Raw genomic sequence first — 24,365 nt, forward strand, 5'->3', positions numbered from 1 at the left:
AACAACTACTTTTGTGAACATCTCCTACTTTCTTTAAAAGTATTTTCAAACACTTTACCTTCAGTAGTGTGTACATTCAAATAGTGGAGGCTTACTTCAAACACTGACCCTGAAACAGAATTCTGAATTTTGTACTGTATTACACATACACAGCTTAAGTGATATGGTTTCTGTAACCTGAATGGAAGGTTTTGTAACTACCATCCCAATGTACAATGGATGGGAAAGAAATAATCAGATATTGACATCAGCTGGAAATAAACTCTGCTTACATGCTCAGCTCAGACTCTGCAGCATAAGTTCTATTCTAGAGCCCACACATATGTCACCATTTGAATAGCCTTTGCTTTGAGATCCACTGCGTTTCCCAGCAAGGCTGTTCCCATGCTATGTAAGCTATGAAGGACTACCACATGTAGCTGTGGCTCCTGTGAGTACCCGGAGACAGAAGAAACAACATTTATTCAGGTCCTCCACCTTCTTTCATTTCTATCTGCACAGTGGAATGCTTAACACTTGAAGCTTTCTGCCACACAGACAAGTGTGCAAATCAGCAAAAGAAATTATGAGGTCTCTTTTCAGATAAAAATTGTTGTTAGCAAAACCAGTAGTCACATGGATTGTTTATTCAAATGCAAAAATGTTGATTGTTCTATCAGTATTGTTTTGTATTTAATGCTCACTATGACCAGCACTGTAAAAAAAATCATTATGGAAAAATTCTTAGTGAACACAGAGTATCTTGATATTCTCTCTATTTGGTATATAAGCTCCATTTCTATTTTGCCTTTTACTCTGAAACACCTAGTGAAATGAGACTCCATTAATTTCTCATCGAGGTACAACATTATTTATCAGCAAAAACTGGGGGGGGGTGTGCAGGGTGTGTGTGTGTGTGTGTTTGTAGCAAGTTTTCAGATAGCACATGAAGAAAAAGAAGACTGGCTTCCTTAAATTCACTGAGAGATACAATTCGCTTCTAATTAGTCTACCAAAAATAGTAGTGTATGAACTTCTTAGGTCTATCCCAGAAGTGTCAGATGAATGAGAATCCCATTGAATTTGCATGCATGGAAGAATGCAGGGTAGAACCCTTAAATGAGTTATGTGTCTTTAATCATAAGGGAAGCCCCAAAGGAGATACAGTTTAAAGCAAGACAGCAAAGAAATTTATGCCAACTCCACCAGTTATTTTTGGAAGACAGACTAAGACTATAGTAAATCATAAGAAGAATTGTTTTAGTATGTCAGAGAATATTTCTATAATATGGTGCATATATTTTTGCTGTCTTCTTCATGCCATAGACTACTTCACTATCACTGAGCCCTGGGGTTCTATATTAAGGTTTTTGACAAATTTAGAATACCTTTTTGCTCATCCTTTTTCTCTGAAGCCTGGTAATGTAGATGCAGATACAAATTTCCTTCCCAAAGAAATTTAAAGGGAAGCCTGTCATCCAAAAAGAGATTTAGTTTATGGTGTTTTTATATTATCAATGAAATAAACTCAGTTATTAGTATAGTCTTTTCCCTTACACTGAATAAAACTTTAGATCACATTGCTTTTCTTCTTAATTTTTCTTCTGCACTTTTCTTCCAAATTAATTTAAAAATATTCATGTATTTTCAGTCAGAATAAGGATTTATCAAAGTGTTTTCATGTAGCTTTCATACCTCTCTCTCATTTTTCATTGACTGATAGATTTGGATTGGTACAATTAGCATATTAGAAGGTCACTCTTCCTCCCAAACCAAACGTACACAAAGAAACAAAAAGACAGAAATTGCCTTTCATGGAAACAACAGACCAACATTTCAGTTCCTAAATTTGGTGATTTTATAGCTCTAGAGAAGGAAGCGTCTGCACTGTTGACAGTAAAAGCAAAATATTCATCTAGACTTTGAGTGTCTGTTATCAATAGAAATGTCTAGAAAAAGAAGATATGACAACTCCAAAGGAAATATTATTTAACAAAGCTTACAAAGGATGCATTTGAAACCTTGACCTCCTTATTACTTACGTGACCGTATGTACTAATGAAGTGCTAGCACTGGAAGAAGTGAGTAAGAAATTATGGATAATCTTTATATCAAAGTAATATTAGGTATAACTTGGCCTAATCACAAAAAAAAGAAAAAATATACCTGTATAGACAAATTATATGAAAGGGCTATCTGTTTCATCTAATTTATGAAAGCATCAGAAAGTCATTTTTTAAGAAACTAATTTTAAGTAAGAACTCCTACCCTTCTATTCCATTTCACAGCATGCTGGGCCTGGCTGGGATGGAGTTAACTTCTTTCATAGCAGCCCATATGGTGCTGTGCTTTACATTTGGGGCTAAAACAGACTTGATAACACACCAGTGTTTTAGTTATTGCTGATTAGTGCTGGCACAGCGTCAAGGCTTTTTTTCTTCCTCTCCGAAGAGAGTAGGCAGGGGATTGGCAAGGGGTTAGGAGGGGACACAGCTGGGACAGCTGACCCCAACTGACCAAAGGGATATGCCATACCATACAACATTGCACTCAGCAATAAAAGCTCACGGAAAGGAGAAAAGGAGTAAATGCTTGTGGTTATGGTGTTTGTCTTCCAAACTGTTACACATGTTGAAGCCCTGCTTTTCTGTAAATAGCTGGATATCTGCCTGCTAATGGGAAGTAGTGAATGAATCAATTGCTTTGCTTGTGTGTGCAGCTTTTGCTTTGCTTATTAAATTGTCATTACCTAGATACACGAGTCTTCTCATCTTCCCCCGATTTCTTCCCCATCCCACAGGACAGCAGACTGAACAAGAGGATGGATGAGTGTTTGGCTGCTGGCTGAGGTCAACCCACCACACAAAAAGATGCAATTTTGTATTAAAAAATTCCAAAGGTCATATCTTCCCATCTTGGCCAGTAGGGAATTCATTAATATTAATAAGTAAGGCTGCATGAATAATGCTGTTTTCTGTAAAGTCCCAATGTCTGCATAACATTCAATGTAAGTCAGTGGGGCACTAAATTAGGCTGAAATATCAAAAAAGTGGATAGCAGAGCACAGCTTTGTGACAATTATTTCAGTCACTTACTATGAAGAATCATGTTTTTTCATAACAATTTTTTTCAACTGTTTTCCATATTAAAAATGGGTTGTTTCCTGTGGAAACATGAAATGGTATCTTCTCACAAGAACAGGGTAACCCTGAACTGAGGTGGAAATTTGAGTTTTTCCTCAATCTTATTTTATATCATCACATTGCCGTTTGAAAAATGTATGGAAAACTGCTGGTTTTGCAATGAGTTGATGTAAATGAACCATTTCAAGGAATCAGGATTAGAATTCGAAATCTTTCAAAGAATATCTTACAGATAAAATGTGGTGGAGGTCAGGTAACCTATATTTATTAAAGGAGGACTTTATCTTCTCCAACTTTAGCCTTATGAAAGAGTTAAGCATCTGCTAGAAGCTAATCATGTGGGTTTTATTTGCTGTCCATAGTGAAACATAACCACCTCTAAAAGGGGATTTATCCCTCTTATCTTTAATGGCAGTCTTAAAATGGGATGAATCAGCTCTTGGATCTGTCTTTCATTTGACTGTAAAGGAAGCTTGGACAATTTGTTTGGATTAGTTGCTTAAACTATTAAACTGAAGTGAGATGGATCCTAGCCTATCAAAATAAAAAGCCTATTGATTTCTGGCATACCCAGAAGACAACTGTCTGAAGAGGTTGGAGTTTCTTTTTACTTATAAGTTCTGTGCTTATGGTCTGGTTCTTATCTCTGCAGGTTGGGTGTTAAAACATCCATTGATTATTATTTTTTTTTAGATCCAGATGCTCATTTTGCCCACTTTCCAGTCAGCAGCTAGAAATATGGACAGGGAATGATCTGTAAAGGATCATGGGTAACCTGAATTAATGTAGCCTCTAGGACACTACAACATCTACCTGCACCTGGGTCAGGGAGAAAGGGTGGGTCTAAACACTTTAACAATATATGAGGAAAAAGCAGAGGGTCTGGGCCTAACTGGAAACATTTTGCCTTCTGCACATCCTGAATTACAGATGAAATCATGGCATGAAAAGGCAAAAACATGTCAAAAATTAAATGAATAATATGGTCACGTTAATAATTGTACACATTTGTTTTAGATATAGGCACACCAATGGAGATTTGAAGAGGACCTGTTTTCCTTCCTCATGGAGAATAAAAGAAACACCCAACAGTTTATTTTGAGATAAAAGGCAATAACAGTTAAAAAACAAGCAAAAAATGTAGCAGAATTTTCTTCATTTTATTCTGTGAAACTGTGAAAAACAATAGTCTATGCAAATACAAATTATAAACTAGAGTACAACATTTCTATGGTATCCCAATACCATCAATAATTTTACAAACACTAGTGAACTAAATCACACAGCCCAGCTGTCAGCTTTGAAAATATCATTGTTGCTTTAATGAAGAGAAGTCCTAAGGAAATTCCATAGCTGTTCTAGGTTAGAGCAAACATGATGAGGCTTCAGTTCTGTATTTATCTACAGAAGTGTCTTTACAAGATTAAAAGTTGTATTAATTTTTCTTCCGACTCTGTGTATGGGGTTTTTTGTTAATTATTCATCAAAAAGAGAAAAGGCTGCTACTCTATTATTGTCACTCATAATTTATCCTAACCAACTATTTTACAATACTTTTGTTTTGACCATATTGCTGTTGAGGCCTTATGAGGCTTCATTTACTATGCTGTTGTGGAACTCTCTTTTATTCTGATATTTCATTAATTAATTGTACTGTTTAAAGTGATTAAGGGTGTCAGAACAGAGAAAAAGAAGAAATATGTCATAAAAGTGAGATCTCTTGTCTTATAAACTAGTCTACCAGATATGACAGCTTCACTACTGGAGTTTAAAATTTTTTGAGAAATAGCTTTATCATGGTACTGATGTTTTGGAGCTTTTAAAACATTTTAACCTTTTGATGTGACAAATGTTTATGTGAGTATTCTGCTTCTTCAGATTTACTACTGCAAGTGGACCTTGTAAATAATATTTGCTTTTACAAATTTTACTAAATGACAGATGAATTAGTGAGAAATTTTCCATCTGGATTTGGAGGATCAAATTGTAATACACAGGAAGCAAGGTCCACATGAAGAAATACTGTGGTATTCACTTTTGGAGGAGAGAATCTTTTCCTAGCTGTGTATGCTTTCTAGCTGCAATCAGCCCCATTAACTCTGCAATGAGCTGTTGCAGTAGCATTATGATTGAAAAGTGCATTACAGGAGACTAATTGGGTGGCTGACATATATTACTTGTTCCAGTCTCATGAACAATAAAGTTTCATGAAGAGTGAGGTTTAGAACTTTTGCATATAAAAGCAACTCAATAAGTCTGTAAGTCAAAGCAAAGAATTGTGGGCAAGTGTTACAGGGAAATATCCTGGTCATCTCAGAAATCAGTCACAAAGCTGACAAGGGAAAAGCAGGGAAGAACAATGTTATTTACGTGTCAAGTCTTAAGTTCGTCCATAGGGAAGAGTGGGGAAAAATAGCCTCATTGAAAAAATCATCTATTTCTACTTCAACAATTGAATTTCCCCTTCAATTCTAATACACTAATACGACAACTGAATTTCCCCAATATGTCTAGATTGTTGCCTTTAAAACAGAACAGACCTCTTGGGTTATTTGGGGGTTTTAGTACTGGAGGTTTTTTTGTTGGTTTTGGTGGGGGGGTTGTGTTTGGTTTTTTTTTAGTACTATTTCCTCAAGCATTTCTAGAAGGTAGAAACTGAAAACTAGAAATAGTCAAAGACTCCAAACTTCACACATTTTTCCCAATCACATTAAGAACAATGTACCTTATAGTGAAACTAAAAATCATTAACTAATACTGTTGTCTTGTTTATATATAGAAGGAAAAGCCAAAGGAACTTAACTTTTAGTGGGAATGCTCTTTTCTAAGACTCTTTGATCAGTCTTTTAGTTTACAGATTGGTTTCTCAAATTATCCTGCTATCATAAGATCACAGGAAGCATAATAAGGCATAAAAGGTAATCACTAGACTATAGGGGATATGTGTTCTAGCTTTTTACAGCAGTACTGACATTCCTAAAATATATTTTATCTTATTAGAAATCCATCACTGCAAGCAAAACCAGTAACTATATGTGTACTCAAGCAGATAGTCAAAATACTTTACTATTTACCAGAGTAACCGATGCCATGACACATTTATTACTTCTTACCTTAAATATAGATGAAGGTCAACGTACACCATTTTTAAACCTGATAGCCAAAATATTCTGTGTGTATGTTTTATAACACTAAGCCTATTTGTACTGCTGAAATCCTGTTCTCTGTGTTCCTTTACTGTGACAGTTCAGTGACAAAAGTGTGAGTAGACAGCTGATATCCCTGATCGTCTTTCAGTACTTCTCGAGGCTGGTCCCTTCAGTTCTTACATTAAACATATCTTAGAAGGAGAAGAGATAACCTTTTAGGCAAACACCAAAATGATGGCTTTCTGATTATGTTGACTTTCATGTTGGCTTCATTTAAGTAATTTCTTTATGCTTCAGTTTCTATACATAACATTACAATGAGATATAATTAGTTCATTTTCTCAAATTTTATAAAGATGAAAAATGCTGGTGTTCATGTACATGACAACTAATATGGAAAGAACTTGCAACTGTCATACCAGGAAGGTAATCAAGGAAGCCAGACTATTCCTCTTCAGTTTGGCATGCCATCATTAGTTTGGCAACATAGTAATTATCTTACTCTATTGCCAGTTCATGAAAAAGTTTTAAACTACCTATTTGAAAAATCTATACACTTGTGTTGTTTCTTGCAAACTTCCTGATATCAATGAACTTCACAAAGAGGTCCTTACATGGCACTGAAGTCACAGGAACAGAGCAGCAGAGGAGCAATGCAGATGATATTTGATGAGTTAATACCCATGTTTTGATTCAGTTCACTTTACATCCAAAAAGCACATGAACTTAATCACAGAAACTCTCACAAGGTCAAAGAACAGTTTGTGTTGGATATATAGCCTCATGAAGCTATTTTTATTTTTATTTTTTTTTGCTGGAAGGGTTGCTAACTCTTATTGTAACTGGACTAACAATAACTTGTCTTTTGATTAGGTTTTTTGGTTGGTTTGTTGGTTGGTTTGTTTTTTTTTTTTTTATTTATGCTGACAAATAATTTCTTACCTCCATATATACACCATGCTCACTTTTCTCTGTAACAAAATATTGTGTGTAATGGAAGGGACATAAAAAGATCATCTGGGGCAAAGCCCCAGCCAAAGTAGACCCAATTTAACTCAGGTTATTCAGGAATACTTAGTTAAGGTATGAGTATTTTGAAGGGTGCACATCCACATCTCATTGGGCAGCCTGTTCCATATTGGACTACCCTGCTTGGGATTTTTTTATTTTTCATTCATTTAAGTAGAATTTTTCTTGAGGCAACTTGTGTTTTTTGTCTCGTTCTGTCACCATAAAACTCAGAGAAGCGTCTGAATCCACATTGTCTTCCAGCATTCATTACAAAATTGGAGAGTGCACATAAGCCTTTTTCCTTAGCCTTCTTTTCTTTAGACTGAACAAACTGAGCTCTTTTAATATGTCCTTGCATGTTACATGCTCCATGACAATCATCTTTGTTGCTTGTCCCTGGGCTCACTTGAGGACATCAGTTTCTTTCTTGTACTCAGGAGACCAAACCTGGACATGGTAGTCCAGATGCAATCTCACAAGTACTGAGAAGAGTACTTCAATAGCTATGCTCTAGCCAGTACAGCCCAAGTAGCAGGTGATTGTCTTTGCTACAGTCACGTGCTTCTTACATGTGTTCAGTTTGTTTATCAGGAAAGTTGAACTTCACATTTGCTGTTGTTGACCTACATGACACTTCTGTCAGCCCATTTTTCCAGCCTGCCAAGGTCTGTCTCAATGGCAGCCCTGCACTCTGATCGGACCACTTCCACCCCAGTTTGCTGTCATCTGTGGTCTTGCTGAGGGTACATCATCATGCAGGCCACTAATAAAGAAGTTAAACCTTTCCAGTCTCTGAAACAATGCCTGAGGAGTAACACTAATAACTAGTCATCAGATGAACTTTGCATCAAAGATGAGATGAGGAAGAAGATATGACTCATCAAAGGTTGCTGCCAGAAGAAACCTCTTTGGGGAGGCAATGATCATGCCTTGTTCTTTTGAAAGCAAAAGGAAGAAATAGGTGATGAAAGTCACACTGAACATAAAAATAAAATAACTCCTCCAGCTTAACACAGAATTCTTGTGGAGTTCTTTATCTGATCATTGTCTATCAATTTGTGATATTGTTAAACCCCATTTAATCAATGTCTTAATGTATCACAGCTAGCAAAATATGAAGTTAGAGTCCTGTGCTAAAGTTTAACATGAAGAATCTGATTTATTTTGTGGGGTTTGATAAATGATCAGTTTCTGTCATTTTAAAACTGAACGATGCCATGTGAGCACAGTTTTTTATATGTTACATCTGTTAAGAAGAGCTCTATAACCCATCAGTGGAATTACTGAGTTGTTTAAGGCATTGTGATTGTAATATGCCCAATGTTCAATTTTTAACAACTGCAACTTATTAAATAGCAAATTTAACCTTAAAGCCTTGAAAGTACCATGCCCAACTGCATCTGAGATCTATTCTATAACCTCTGTACAAATTTGTTGCTGCAACTACAACCCACTTGCTTGTCCTTTTGTTGACAATTAAAACTTATGAAAACTCAGGTACTAGTTCTGATCAAAGCCACAAGTACAAGAATGGAAACAGAAAGGATTTCAATATTTATTTTCTATTAGAATTGAATTTTCAGCAATCAGGATGTGATGCAATTCTTGTAGATGCTGTAAAAAAAAGCAAAGGAAAAGCTTTTTGTGTTCTCACTCAAGCAGTGATAGCTGGCAAACAATTTGAGTTGCACGTGACAATTCCTTCCCTGTCTACTAAGATTACAAGTTCCATGGCCAAGTATCTCACTGTGCTGTTGCCAAAGAAATAGATTCATGCACATGAAGATGTAGGAAACCAGTTTGATGATCTATTTTGCAGGTCAGTTCTGAACTGTTGAGTTTATACCTGATACAAAGTAACAAAATGACAAATTAATTGAGAGATCTTTCTCTTACTGCAGCCCTGGACTGTTTAGGAACAGACTCCTCTCTTTCTACAGTCACTTGCTAACCTGAACCACAAGCAAGGACAGAACTCAAAGTGGTTAAAAGGTGTTCTTAAGCCCCTCCTGCTAATTTTATTTCTCCTTTCCTTCCAAAGATCTAGAATTATTAAAGGAGATTCACTTAAAATCTCGGATCGTGTTGGTCTGTAATGAGTCTCAGTGAGCAGGAATTGAGAGCTGCTGCATGAATGGGCCTGTGTTTAGGAACTTAAGAAAAAAAAAACGGTAGCTAGAAGAAAAGAAGAAAAGAAGAAAAAACTAGACAGGAAGAGTATAAGAGACTAAACCAGATTTTAAAATTCTGGTACATAAGTGATTTCACTTTCAGTAATGCACCTAACAGTTACAGTTTTGAGGATAAGGAGATATGTTATTTCCTTTGGATCAGGGCAGATGCACCAGAATCCAGTGTTTTACTCACTAGAACAGTTTAGAATCATAGCAGATGAGCTGGGCATAGACATCATTCTAATTTATGATAGACAGAACTGGTTAATTGAAATTATCTGGCAATAATATTTAATTACAAATCTCTACACCCAGAGCAACCTGAATTTGAGGAATAAACAGGTTGTACGTAGTTAGTACAGCCATGGCAAAATTCAAGCCTTCTTGTATTTTCTGAAAAATGCAGTGTAGCACTAGTGCTTTCTTTCTCTGTAATCCCAAATTTTCTTCTGGAAGACAGCTACCTGATTTAAATGTGATTCATCACAGTTTATGTGGAAGCTCTTTTTGCATTGCAAAGGTATTGCTTGACACTTTAGGACATAAACTTTAATTACCAAAATTAACAAGGGCAACAAAAATCTAGCAGTTATTAATTAAGTTGTATTTTTAAATTGCATGCCTAAAAGTCCTCTTGTGAACAAAACAGTAACAGTACAATAAAGGTTACCTAATTCCCCATTTCAAGTTTATTACTTCAATAATTCTGTTATAGAAAAGGACAATTTATTAAATCAGGTATAAGGGTTGGCTTTTTTTTGTTATTCTGATTTTCTGAATTCAGCAGTTTAAGAAAATAGCAATTTATTTGGTTTATAGAGTGCTGTTTTCATCCATACCCAAAAGTTACTTTAATTATTTAATTATTAAAATAATTTTGCAGGACCCTAACACACCTCATGTTTGTTACTTTTGCATGTAGATTTTTAATGTTTCTCCCAAATCTTTCAGGGTTGTTTTACCAACTATGCTAGTAATAATTATTCAGTAACTAAAATCCTCATAGTTCCTTATTACCTCATCTACCCCCTCTCTCTCAGCAGTGAAAGAGCTGTAAAGGGAGGTTCCACATCATAAACAAGCTAGAGCCTTCACATCGCCTCAGACAAACTGCTTAACTACGGTATAGAATATGGGAGGAAAGGGGCCTGCAGTGAGTCAAGGGGAAAACACTACAGGAAACAAATATTAATTACTGCTGCATAACTCAGGATAGTCACTAGTGAGTTTGGAAATAATGGGAGGAATGGCTTGAAACTCAGAGTTAGTGGATTACATCTTGAATCTAGTCCTTTCCCTCCTACCTTTTGTCATGTTGATTTTCACCTTGATGGAAGTTTAACATACAACACAGAAAACAGCATTGCCTTCTAGTGAAAATATTAAGATCTATCAAGCTTTCAGAATTTACTGCATATTATTGATACTACAAGACCCCATTCACATTGATGTTAATTACTTTTTTTTCTTTTATTATATTGCAGAAGCATCTAAAGACCTCAGCTGAGATGAAGGTCCAGCTATGCTTGACATGCTATATTTCCTGCCTCAATACTTTGTAATCTAAGTTTGAATGGCAGAGAACCAAAACATGTGTATGGTTTATCTAAGTATGACAACAGATTTACAGGGAGATTAAGTTACTCGTACAAGGAAACAGTGTAGGGGTTGGGTGAAGGGGCTGGAGCCTGATTCTGGTGACCTAGTGGACCCCTCTCCACCACCTCACCTTTGCTGAAATACACATCTCTGTCCCCTTTAAGCACTTACTTTCATTCATATGGCCCTTTAGGAATCACTGGTGACACAGTGCAATGGTTCTGGTGAATTGCTCCCTTGACCATAGTTCAGAATAATGTCATGGAGACTACCATAGGGAAGAAAGCAGACCCCTCAGCTATTAAGACTCTGGCCATGAACTAAGCTGGGCCACTAATGTATATAATGCATATATATGTGCATGTGTGTGTAAGAGTGGAGGGGTCTGAAAGTTGTTTAAAACTATTTCCAGAAAAAGATGCATCTGAATTTAAAGAAGCCTTTGCAAATTCCACACAGACTAGTTAGGAAAGAAAATTACTTAGGTTTGTCAAGAGATAGGTTTCTGGAAAAGAACTAAGGTAAAAAATGACCAGTTGAATCCCCAGCATCTTCTGACAGCTTAGGGAATTATGGAAATAGTTGTTCACAAACTAGTTGTTGTGCCAGCCGCCTCATCTTTAAGAGATCATCTCTGATTTCCATTTTTCTCACAGAATTTCCACTGACTCCAAAGCACGTGTATCAAGGGGAAGAACTGGGACCTATATGTACAATATACATGCCAAAGTTTCAGGTTTGACAAAGTCATGTATTTAGTATAATTAACAACAACCTTCCAAGTCAAGGTTGAAGAAATTAATCACTTCAGATGTTGACTGCTGAGGACATTTGCTATGATCTGTCAACAATTTATAAAGACAACTCCTGGGTGACAATGAAGATTTTGCTCTAGATAACATTGGAATGCACACAAAACACGTTATGTGTGGGGATTATTATTTCAGTTTCTTATATCGTTCTTATCTGGTTAATAAAACGGTAACCAGTCATCTATCTATGTATATACAAGATAACACAGCAACAGCAACACAAATCCCTCACATTACTTAATCTTTTTTTATGTTACCCTTAATCTGATAATTAACAGCAGCTGTGATGACGATCGTTGTGTGCTGATTCCCATCTATATGAGTTACACTGAGGCCAGTAACTCACTCACAAGGTAAATGACTGTGGCGTTGAGCAGGCATTAGTCCTCTTTGGGCTAAAAGGAAAGGAAGTAGTATTGTACGAGATGGAAAAAAAATGCAACTTTTATTTATCCCAGCGTGGAATCCTCTGTATGGCCTTTATTTTTAGTATCTGCCTTTGAATGAGTTTGCTAATAGGAAGCAGTGTTAGAAAGTCATTCTTGTATCCTGAGCCAGTTTGCTACTTGGACTACTTTGGCAATTGTCTGGATCAATCATTGAATTTCAGAGTATGCCCTCAGTGTTAGAAACACAGAAATGTGTTTCAAGTTTGATTTAGTTTTAGCGGTTTTAACACCAGTAAGATTTCATTTTCTTCTTAAATACTTTCTGTAGCGGTATTCCTTTCTCTCCAGTTTATCAGATCTCACCCATCTTAGTCAATGGGAAGCCTACCTCCTTCTTTTTTTAAAAAAATCAAGTGGGTTTTGGAGAGAAAGACTTTTGTTCTATTCTTGGTTATACATCAGGTAGGCCCAGATTTTGAAATAATGTAAATATGTTAAATAATCTGTATTCCAGTCCTGGATATGACTTTGAGACAGCAGTGTAAAATTCAGAAACTCTTTTAACTTCTAGGACATGTTCCTGTATTTGAAAAATAAAAACGTCATTACTTATCAAATGGACAAAGTTTATGGAGAGAAGTATAATTCCACAGGAAGGAGTTAGAAACGGAGATCACCAGTGTTTTGGTTATTACCATCTACCAGTTTATTAGATCATAGACTGTTCACTGGAGGATGGTGGTAAATCCAGCTTCTGGTGGATTTCACATTTCTGCTTTTTCAATCAAATGTAGCTCATATTTTCAAGCGTACCAATTCTTACTTGTGAATAACTTTCTTTGAAAGTCTTCAGAAATTGAAAGATGTGATAACATCTACTTCTAAGACAGAAAAAGCAGATGAACAATTATGCAAAATTTCTGCAAATTGTCTTTCAAAATTTTTGTATGTATTGGTGATAAACTGTCAAATATAAGACGGAATATGGTGTTCCAACCATGTGTGTGGATGCCATCTTCCAATGTGTCCTTTTAGAAGACAGCAGGTGTTTGGTTTTTGTTTTTTTGTTGTTTTGTTTTTCCTTTGGTCATCTATATATATGCTTGGACTGCATTGTCGGCTGTCAAAAGTAAGAAGTAGAAACAAGTGTCACCACTTTGTTCTTTGAAGACATTCACCCAATGACCTACTCACAGCACTTCCAGTGTCTTATTTTGAAAATTCTGAAGGGAGAATGGAGGGCAGTTTGAGCCCATTTCCCCACTTCTGATGGAACTCACCATCAGCACCAGCCAGAAAGGGTGGTGGATGGAAAGGATGGGAAGGGGTGAGTATCTGGGATTTCTAGAAGAGGCAGAAAAGTTTGCTTAAACTTTCTTTTCATCTGCTTTTAAGATGTTGCTTTCAGAAGTCTTCCTGTCACAAATGACTTATCCCAGATCTAATAAAAGACTTCTGTAGAATAAAACTGTCACTTTTTGAATGGAAACAATACTATAAAATTTTATATTCTATCATTTCTCCCAGGAGTATTGTTCCTTCTTATTTGAAAACTTCCAAAAGTGTCTTCATTCTCATTTTTCCATAGAATTAGTTGACTGTGATGTTGTCTAATCAATACACTTCCAGATCCTTAGGAAATGAAGCATTTCTACAAATGTGTTCTATAAATTTCGTAAGTTCCACAAATGTTTTCTTGCCAAATGGAATTTTGTCCTATCTCAACTGCTGTAAGAAAAGGATTTAAACTAGAAGGCACATTAGAAATTCTGAAGTCTTTCATGCCCTCACACTGCCAGCTGTGGAATAGTCATTTCTGGGAATATAGTGCTGTTGAATAAGAGGTGGATGTTCTATTACAAAAATGCTAATTTCACAAGAGTTGATTTTTTTGTAGTTACATTTAATCCATAGAGATGACACAGAAAATGTAAATTTACATTTTTTAGTATGATTAGGAGATTCTGTCAAAAGTCATGAGAGCTGGGTTTCATAGATGGAAGAGGGAAAATTTATCACATGATCAGTTTACAGTATGGGGAAAATTATAAACTGCAGACCCATAAAATGTAGATTCTATGTGCAGAAGGGGTCAGGTTCTTCATAATTTTCAGTAATTTTTAAATTTGTAGCTGTAGTGACCTGCTAGCGTGAAGAAGAAATTTTTGTAACCTAACTGAAGCCAGGGTTTTCCTCTATGAGTGGTTCCATTGGCCATTGCTGTGAGTATTTGTAAAAGAATACACTATACAGTAGTGCTAAAGTCCCAAGAATGACAATGTGTCATTGGTAGTGCCTGTTAGTCATAATCTCTCTGGTGGTATATCATTGTCATTCTTTCATTGGTATGAGTAAAATGAGGTTGTTTTTTTGACCTGGCTAGTTATTATTGTTCTAAATGTAACTTTAAAGCCGAAGAAAGAAATAAGGCTGTTCATTTCCTAGTGGCAACATTGAAACTATTGAAGAAATGTTCCTCTTTCAATCATAGTATCTTCATATTTACCGGTAGATAACTGTAAGGTCCATCCTATTAAGCAATTACATGACCATTGTTGAAGTTACAATAGGAAGTATGACCATACACTGGAAGCAATCTAAGTTTAACAGTCTTGTTATTTCTAAAATAAAGTAAGAATTGACATAAAATAAAAGTTTTATTGATTGGTATGATAAACTACCTGGATTAGCAGATGAATGACAGATATTGGAAATCCAATTTTACAGTAAGAAGCCCTTCTCTGGTCATCTTTTAACATGCACTGATTATCCTCCATACATATAAATATGAATATAAATCTCAATTTTAATACTCCTGAATAACCTTATTTTCTTAGACAACACCACATTTTTATGGCTTTTATATCACACATTAAAAATGCATAATAATGTAAAAACACTGATATTAAAGTTCCCTGACAAACATAATCTCACCTGGTAAATGTCAGCAAGATTTTTGATACTAAAATACTTCCACTACATAGGCGAGAAGCACTTTACCGCACCATATTAACGCATTGCAAGATCATTTGCTTTAGTTAATTCATTAAGAGAAATAATATTCTGTCTTTTGAGTTAAAGATAGACCATAGTAATGTTATATCTAAAGCCCTACTTTTATTTTTGCTATGGCAAGTGATTTTACATCTATGACAGAAAATAACACAACTTTTAGCAAGACTTCTCAGAAGTCCTGCCATTTTATGTTTGGATAGCAAGACTGCTAGGTCCAACAAAACAACAACTACTGCAGAGTAAGAGAAACTTATATTGCTTTCATGATCTCTCAGAATTCTTTGAATGTATAGAAGAGGAGGTAATTAAGGACAACTAGCTAGCAATTCATGTTATTTTCTGAAGACTTTTACCAAAAAACCCACCCAAAATCTACTACAGAGACTAAATGGTCTTCAGAAGATAAATGTACATTTTAATCAAAACCTGACCAAGTAACATAATGCAGAGCATATGATTATACAGTCTGTATTACTGGGACCAAATCTAAAAGCAAGGGAACTTCTGGCTTTTTTTAATGCTTATATTAATAATCTGGAAAATAACTTGGATGCACGCTAGAAAAGCTCCAGATAAAGCAATGGTCTTTAGATAAGCGAGGTCAGGGAGACCTGTTAGAAAATTTGACTTAGGTATGCTAAGTTCAGTGAAAGATTTACACAATGACAAGTGAAGTAAGTGTTGACACGTAAAAGTTAAATTGGCCTGGAGTTGCGAATTACTGTGAACTATTATCTCACAGGGGTTCCCCACTGGCTGTGGCCACTGAGGAAACAGAGCCAGGTACCACACAGAGAACCCAATTAAATACTTTTAAAAATCACTGATTAAGATATCACAATGCTTAAGGATTGATGTTTAGCACAAAGAATGTCCTACTACCTTTACACAAATCACTAGTATGGCCTCAGCTGAAGTAGTGCATGCAGGCAGCCCACCTCTGAATAAGAGCTGCAAGAAAATTAGAACTTCTCTACCCATCCTGTATAAGGGAACAAAAAAGTATGGAACTAAGACATGAAAGTAAAAACCCCCTTATTATTGTTGTTGACCCTTTTCCCCCTTCCTCTCTGCCCACAGATCAGTAAATCCTAAAGCTGAGAGTTTAAGATTCAGAAAAAATTTTAGCAGCTATATGACTATCAGGCAGGCAGGCAATAGTAATTTTGGAAGAGATTATAAATATCATGCTTTCTTCCTTAAAACAATCCTGTATAACAATTTTTATGTTCCTATAACCTTTAGATTGCCCTTGTATCTGTCTGAGGAAACAACAGCAGGAAACCAAATATATAATGAAAAAATGGCCTTAGTTCTAATGTCTTTAAAATCTGATTGGGTTATTCTGAGAAAAATATCTTTTCTAAATCTAACTGCTTCATACTAATGAGATAGTTACTGGAGAAACTGAACTTCCAATGAAATATAGGCCTCCTTTCCTACTAGTTTCATTAGTGATTTGTTGAGAGAATTGAAATCATAGGGTATGTACCTCCAGGGCAACACTGCTCTGCAAAAGTGGTCAGGTGAAGGGTGCTGAGAGAGTTGAGGATTTATGACTTTGTGCAATAGGTCTCTAAGGGCAGCCATGTAATCACAAACTATGGCATTGTCCATGTCTGGGATTTTTTGGATTACCCAGGACAGGAGGGTTCAAGATCACTGCTTGCAGTTCTTAGGATTATGAAATCTGATGTCAATCTATGGCTCATTTCCCAAGTCCAAAGGAAAGAATATAGAAAATACATGAAAACCTGAGTTGAAACATTACAACCAAACTTTTGTCTTTGTCTGAAGAAGCTTGGCTATCTAGATTAGCAGTCTAGATTCAGCTGGGGCTCTTCCAAAGCTGCTTTCACAAACCAGTTTCCAGTGGTTATTTGTGGCTGCCAGAATGTCTAGTTATTCAATACCTATCAAGTCAGTACACTTGCAAATAATCAAGAAGACTAGAAACTTTGGGAAATACAGCTGAAATAAGTTTTGAAGTCAGGCCTCCAGTGTCAATTAATTTTCAAATTCTCTAAACAAACTTCTTGATTAGTTCTTTTTTACATTTCTTGTCATAAGGAATTTTAAAACACAAACTTTTCAAAGCCAGTTGAAAGTGAACTTACTATCTAATGGGCAAGAATCCTTTCTTTTTTTTTTTTTTTTTTTCCCCAAGCCAGATTTGGTCAACATTCTCTGAAGAAAATCTATTCTGATGAACTTGTAATTTCAATAAGTCTTACTTTTTCCATTCGTATTTGCAAATAGTGGATGTATTTAGGTCTGCTCAGTATTTCATCTGCTGAAGTGATGTCTTGCTCTTGGCTATTTTTAATTCTTTCCTTTGATACAAAGGTAGTGCATACTTTCATCTTTTTGTGTGTAAGATCACACACATATTTAATGAGGATACAACAAAGCCCCAGCTATGATTAAAAAGTGTTCCATATCATCAAACTGTCTTGTCCCCACACGATTTCCAAATTATAGTAAATGTACATAAAAACTTCAACTGTATTGGTGGATCAGGGGTTATATATCAGCATTTTGGTTCATCAAATTTTAAACCACAGTACAGATTCAGCACTAACATTGACTCTAAACACAGTTTAAATATTACATTGTCTGACATACCTGTGCAGAGTTTGGAGTACTTTCAAATTAGTACAGAACTTTCACTCGTTTATGTATTCCAATGCTTCAGTGTTTCCTGGTTGAAACTGGTAGAATTTGGAGCCTGCTTATAGAAAAAAAGGATACATATTTGTATATCAATAATACCATGCCTAAAAAAGATAGCCTAGTAATGCCTTCAAAGGTAATACCTTCTCCTAGTATAAAATTACTTTCAATATTTATGCTTATACTTTATAATACCTCAGAATTTCTAACTAACGTAAAACTGATTTATTATTAAAAAAAATATGAGAATTGACAGGGAGGAGGACAAAACCATATCCAGACACCAGTGAGGACAATATTTTCTATTTAATTGATTTTAGTCAGATCTACTATAGCTTAGGAAAAGCATAGATTAGTTGTAAGTGATACATAATTCACAACATTAAAATTATTTTTTTGATGCAATATATGACTAGTTTACCTAAAGGACTGAAAATAGGTCACAATGGAGGGAAAGCTGTAGATGAAAGATTGTTCAAGGCTGTACTGGGTCTGGCTGGGATGGAGTTAGCTTTCCTCATAGCAGCCCATGAGGTGCTGTGCTTTGCATCTGTGGCTGAAACAGTGCTGATAACACACCAGTGTTTTGGCTATTGCTGAGCAGAGCTTGCACAGCATCAAGGCTGTCTCTGCAAACCACTCCTGCCACCAAAGGCCAGTAGGCTGGGGGTAGGCAAGAGGTTGGGAGGGGACAGAACCAGTACACGTGACCCCAAGCGACCAAAGCGATATCCCATACCATATGATGCCATGCTCAGCAACGAAAGGTAAGAGAAAGGAGGAGGAAACAGGCAGCATTCATAGTTAAGGCATCTGTCTTCCCAAGCAACTGCTATGAGTGGTGAGGATCCACTTTCTAGGAATCAGCTGGGCATCTGCCTGCTAATGGGAAGTAGTGAATTAATTCCGCTTTGTGCTTTGCATCCACATGCAGCTTTTGCTTTACTTATTTAAAATCTCAACCCATGAGCTTTTCTATCTTACTCTCTTCCCTGGTCCCATTGAGGAGAAGGAGTGAAGCAGCAACTAAGTGGGGGTCTGGCAGCCAGACAAGATCAACCCACCACAAGGGCACATACCTTACTTTCAGGTTTTTGAGTTGGTTTTGTTGGTTTTGCAGGGATAGTGAAATCAGTAAAGGAAGTTTGTGTAATTTCAATGTGTTTTGGATTTGGGAGTTTAAATAAACTAAACTGGATTTCCAAATCTTTTGACATTCCCCTTTTGATCCTTGTAAATCAAAGCTATTATACCTTGTGGAGTTATCCCTAATTCTGTTAATTTAAGGACTGTCTGCTCCAGGTCACAAAAGAAATTGTGATTTACAAGGTTAGCTGACTAATTGGCTTGGTTCAGACAGGAATGCCAATCCTCATTTTGCTTCTAAAGATATTAAGTGTTGTGCTAAGATACTTAATGCAGTTCCACAGAATTTCTCATACATTCAACTAAGTCTCCAAAGTGGCATATTGTCTGTCTTCATTTCACACCCTTTGCATCTGGATTATGTAACGTGGCGAGTGGACATTGTCAATCTATTACTATTTTCTGTAGATGCTTCTCCTTCCCTCCCCTATGCTCATTGTCCCACTCATTTGTTTTTCTTTCCTCTTTCAGGAGAGAGTACTCAGAAAGCGTTACTTCTGCATTTGCACATGTAATGGCACATTTGTGTTCATGATATTGCCAAAAGGACAGTAATTTAACCCAAGAGATACTGGCATTTTCCATTTGATGGAATGATTAACGGCTAGCAATACTTTTGATACCAAAGATAATTTTCTGTATAACAAGAACAGGCATATACACTTTGAAAGTCCCAGGACAGGACTTCAGAGTTCCACTAAAACTTGTTTGCTGTGCATCAGGACCCCCAGGAACTTTTCAGCAGAGCTGCTCCCATGCAGTCAGACCCCAGCCTGTACTGCTACTTGAGGTTATTCAGTCCCAGATAAAGAACTCACATTTATCATTGTTAAACTTCATGCAATTTTTGCTGGCCCAGTCTTCTAGCCTGTCAAGGTCCACCTGTATAGTAGCTCTTTCTTCTGATATATTGGCCTATATTGGGATTACATGGCAAGGTTTTGGTAGGTGGGAAGGTGCTGCTGGACAGAGGAAGCTGTCCCTATGCCAGACAGAGCCAGTTCCAGTTGGCTTTAAGAGGGGCTTACCACTTGGTCACTGGCGAAAGCTGAGCCAGTCAACAACATTGGTATCACTTCTATAAGAATGTATGTAAGAAAGGGTGAAAATGCTGTGCAGTGGCTGTGAGAGGGGAGTGAAAAAAATAGAGAAACAGCTATGCACAGACCAAGGTCAGTGAAGTAGGACGAAGAGGGGTTCTAGGTACCAGAGCTAAGATTTCCCTGCAGCCCATGGAGAATACTGTGGTGACACAGGTTGTCCCCCTGCAGCCTATAGAGAACCACGGTAGAGCAGATATCTACATGGCAGCCCCTGCAGGACCCTGCACTGCAGCAAGTGGACAAGCTGTGAATGAAGCTGTAGCCCATGGACACCTCATGCTGTAACAGGTCCCTGGAAGGAATTGTGGCCTGTGAGGGACCCACACTGGAGCAGTCCATTCCTAAAGGCCTGTACTACATGGAAGGGACCCACATTAGGGCAGTTCTTGAAGAACTGCAGTCCATGAGAAGGGCCCATGTTGGAGAAGTTCATAAAAGACTATATCTCATGGTAGGGACCCTATGGTGGAACAGAGGAAGAGCATGAGGAGGAAGGAGTGGCAGAGATTAAGTGCTATGAACTGATTGAACCCCCCCTTTCTGTATTCCCCTGTGTCACTCACAGGGAGAGAACATATAAGAATCAGGAATGAAGTTAAGCTTGGGAACAAGGGAGGATTTGGGGAAATATATTTTCAGTTTTATTTCTTACCGTCCTACTCTGTTACAATTAATTGGCAATAAATTAAATTAATTTCCTCAAGGTGAATCTTCTTTGCCTGAGATGGCACTTAGTAAGTAATCTTCCAGTTCTTATCCTGAATTACAAACTTTTCATTGTATTTTCTCCCCCTGTCCTGCTGATGGAGATGGAATGATAGAGTGGGTTGCTGGGTACCTGGCAGCCAGCCAAGGTCAACCCTCCATGACCTCTCCTCACTGTTTGGTGTCATCTGCAAACCTGGTGAGGGTGAGTTCAATCCTTTGACCCAGAATGTTTATTGAGGACTGAACAGCATTGGACCTACCATCAACATCCAAGAAACTTTGCTTGTGATTTGCTGCCAAATTAGACTTTGAGCCTTTAACCGCTAACTTTTGAGCTTGGTAGCTTAGCCTGTTTTACACACACACTGTGGACCATCTTTCCATTCCATATCTTACCACATACAAAGTCTCTGCTAATTTGATGTATAGGAAATGGCCAGTCAATTTAAGACTTAGATTTATTTAGTTAAATTACACTGGAAGTTTCTCGCTAGATAGTCACAGAAAACCTGAAATCAAACACTCAACAGTTAAAAGCATAATTGTGCTTGCATGAAAAGAGGCAGAAGCTGACAAGCACATGTTATACCTATACATGGCAAAATCACACCAAAGACTCTATCTTATCATTAAGTGCTTTCTTACTGGAAGTAATGTTCCTGGTTCTTCTAGGTTTCAGTATTTTCTGTCTGAAAACTTATCCTATCTTTCCTATCTATCCTTATTTTCAAGGTAAACAAACATAACATTCCAAGATCGACTGAACATCCAGTTACCTTCAAATCATACAGTGCATCCTCATAAAGAGGCGGAAAATACATCACAGTCTAGAAAATAGGTTACTTCTTATTGTATTTTTTGTGAACTTGGAAGAAATTTATCATCTGTTGTTGAAGATTTAGGTTAACTGGAAGACTCAACAAAACTGCCAGACTGAAGCAAGGTTGGCTGTAACATGTATAATGCTTTAATTAAGGCACAAGTGTCCTTTTGTGACAAGAGTCATAAAATAAATAGCTTATTAAAGAATCACTTTAACATGAGCATATTTTGGATATCTAGAGGGAAATAAACTTTGACCTTTTTTAACAATCGAACTGTATTCTCAAGCAAGAACAAAATAGAGTCTTTATTCTGCTTTAGAGAAGCAAAGTAACAAAACCCAAATACTGTGAATAAAGAAGGAAATTTTGAAACACGCTGAATTATAAACTTACTGAAAGATTTATGCGGACTCAGTTTAAAAGGATTAATATTGTTAATATATATGGCTTTTCTTCTAAAATATAACATTGTTATATTACAGTTTTAATTTAATTAGTGAAGCACCTACAGTTTACTATATGAGTCCATCAACTGCAACCTCAATCACACCCCAAAGTTTTGAAAAAGGGGTATTTATTTCTGTTACATGTCATCAGGAAATAATTTTGTTACTTTCAAGAAATTGTTGCAGGAACCCGAGTCACCTCAACCTCTAAGAGGTAACTGTTTGTTCTGTCTTCTGTAATAAGCTTTTGTAAGAGGACCAAAGGTCTTCTGTCTATACAATTTCACCTCACCCAGTAACTTTTTAAAGAACTTAAGCGAATACAATAAACGTTGTCTATCATAATAATAAATACAAGTTTCCATAGACTTACATCTACTTTTATCAAATCATTTGTGTATGATGTTACAGGTCAGCCTTTGATGTTCTAATGACTGCAGTCCTGAGGATAAAACAGTGTTTTGTTTTCCTAGAAGACAGATAATAATATTTTGGGTTATACGAGGTTTATTGCCTTGTATTGAGTTACATTGAAATTAGTCTTCTCTGCTTTGTCTCTTAAATTTACTTGTTACTGTAGAGTTTCTTTGATTCAAGCAGCTGATTAGTTGCCAGGGGTGACCTGCCTAGATAAGGGAGTCAGGAGTCCTAATGTAACTCTGCATATTTACAAAGTCCTTCTTCCCTAAACAAAGAATACCACAGCTGGCAACACTTCCATTGCCTGCAGTCCTGATGGCATTTCAGACCCTGACCTAAAGGCTTTCCCTTTAAACTGTTTTCAGGGTTGCATATCATTATTATCAAGGTTGCTGCTCCCACGTATACACATGGCCTTTTGTACTCCTTTCTGGTTTCTGACCTTTCCTGGTTGTTTCACTTAAAGCCAACTCTCAAAAGAGTGACTGATCAATTCCACAGCCTTTCTAATTACACTTGCAATTTCATTTTGTCCAGTGAGTTTGTGTCTGTGTTTTGTTTTGATATCCCCCTTTTCCAATATTTTATCACAAAAAGGAAGTTCTTGCATTACCAGGACTTTTAATGCAATACAGTCTGTATAGAAACTTGATCTTTTGGTAACTATGGGTATTAACCATAGTTTTCATGCAGTAGTGATTCGTTTTTGTGGCTTTTCCAAAAGGAAAAAGCTGCAGGAGAAGAAAGAGCTGCTGGAGGAATAATTATCTGGAATTGTTTTTCTGCAGCTGAACTTACGACCCTTGCAGATGCTAAGTACCAACCGAGATACAAAACATCAGGCAAGGAACCAAAGTTATGTTGTGATACATGCAGAGAACAGGTACAGACTGGACTCCTAGCGTATCTAAACTATGATTGTTTAAGATCTACTCATACAGAATAACCCAACTATTTCTGAGGAAAAGAGTAGCTTTCAATAGTTTGAAATAAGTAAATGTATATGTATATCAACTCCAACTAGGGTGTCTAAGAAGCTGTCATACTTTATACTGTCGAATGAAGATCCAAACAAAATAGGTTGAAAAATATGAAAGTTACATAAGGTATTTACATGCTTTTCTATATGTGCTTATAAACCCTTAAAGACTGCTGGTGGTTTTATTTGCTAGTGTATTACATAACCCTCATTACATTTTTGCAGTATACGGGGTTGCCATGTTAATTATCCTTTGTATAGCGCCTACGGCCGCTGAACCTGAACACATTGTACTTCTTACTTATGAAAAACAAAACCAGAAATTGAAAGCTAACAACACAAATACAGAGTAAGTGGCTTCCGCTTTTGAGACATTAAAAAATTTTACTCGATCGAAATCAAACTCATTATTTCTCCCAGCATTTTAGAAGCATGTATGCACACACACACACACAGAGGCATAAACATACACATATATGTGTTCTATCTGTGAATAAGTTTACTTTGGATGCTTAAAAGTTTCACAACTTTTTCTTTATTTTTGGTGCTTGATCTGCTGGAAACACACAAAAGAATAGTCCACAAGGAATAGCTGGACTTGAAAGCAAACTATTGCCAAGGCACACATGAAATCCATTGGAACAGAGGAAGATGATGTTCCCACGCTTGGAGTTCAGCCCTGCAAAAGCTGCAAATGTTGAGATAACAGCTAGAAAATGAGGAACATATGGTTCTTTTTGTGGTTTTTGGGGTTTTTTTTCAGCATAAATGTCTGATATCTTGTATTATGGCTAG

The sequence above is a fragment of the Falco biarmicus genome, chromosome 3 (genome assembly GCF_023638135.1).
Source record: "Falco biarmicus isolate bFalBia1 chromosome 3, bFalBia1.pri, whole genome shotgun sequence".
Classification (NCBI taxonomy): domain Eukaryota; kingdom Metazoa; phylum Chordata; class Aves; order Falconiformes; family Falconidae; genus Falco; species Falco biarmicus.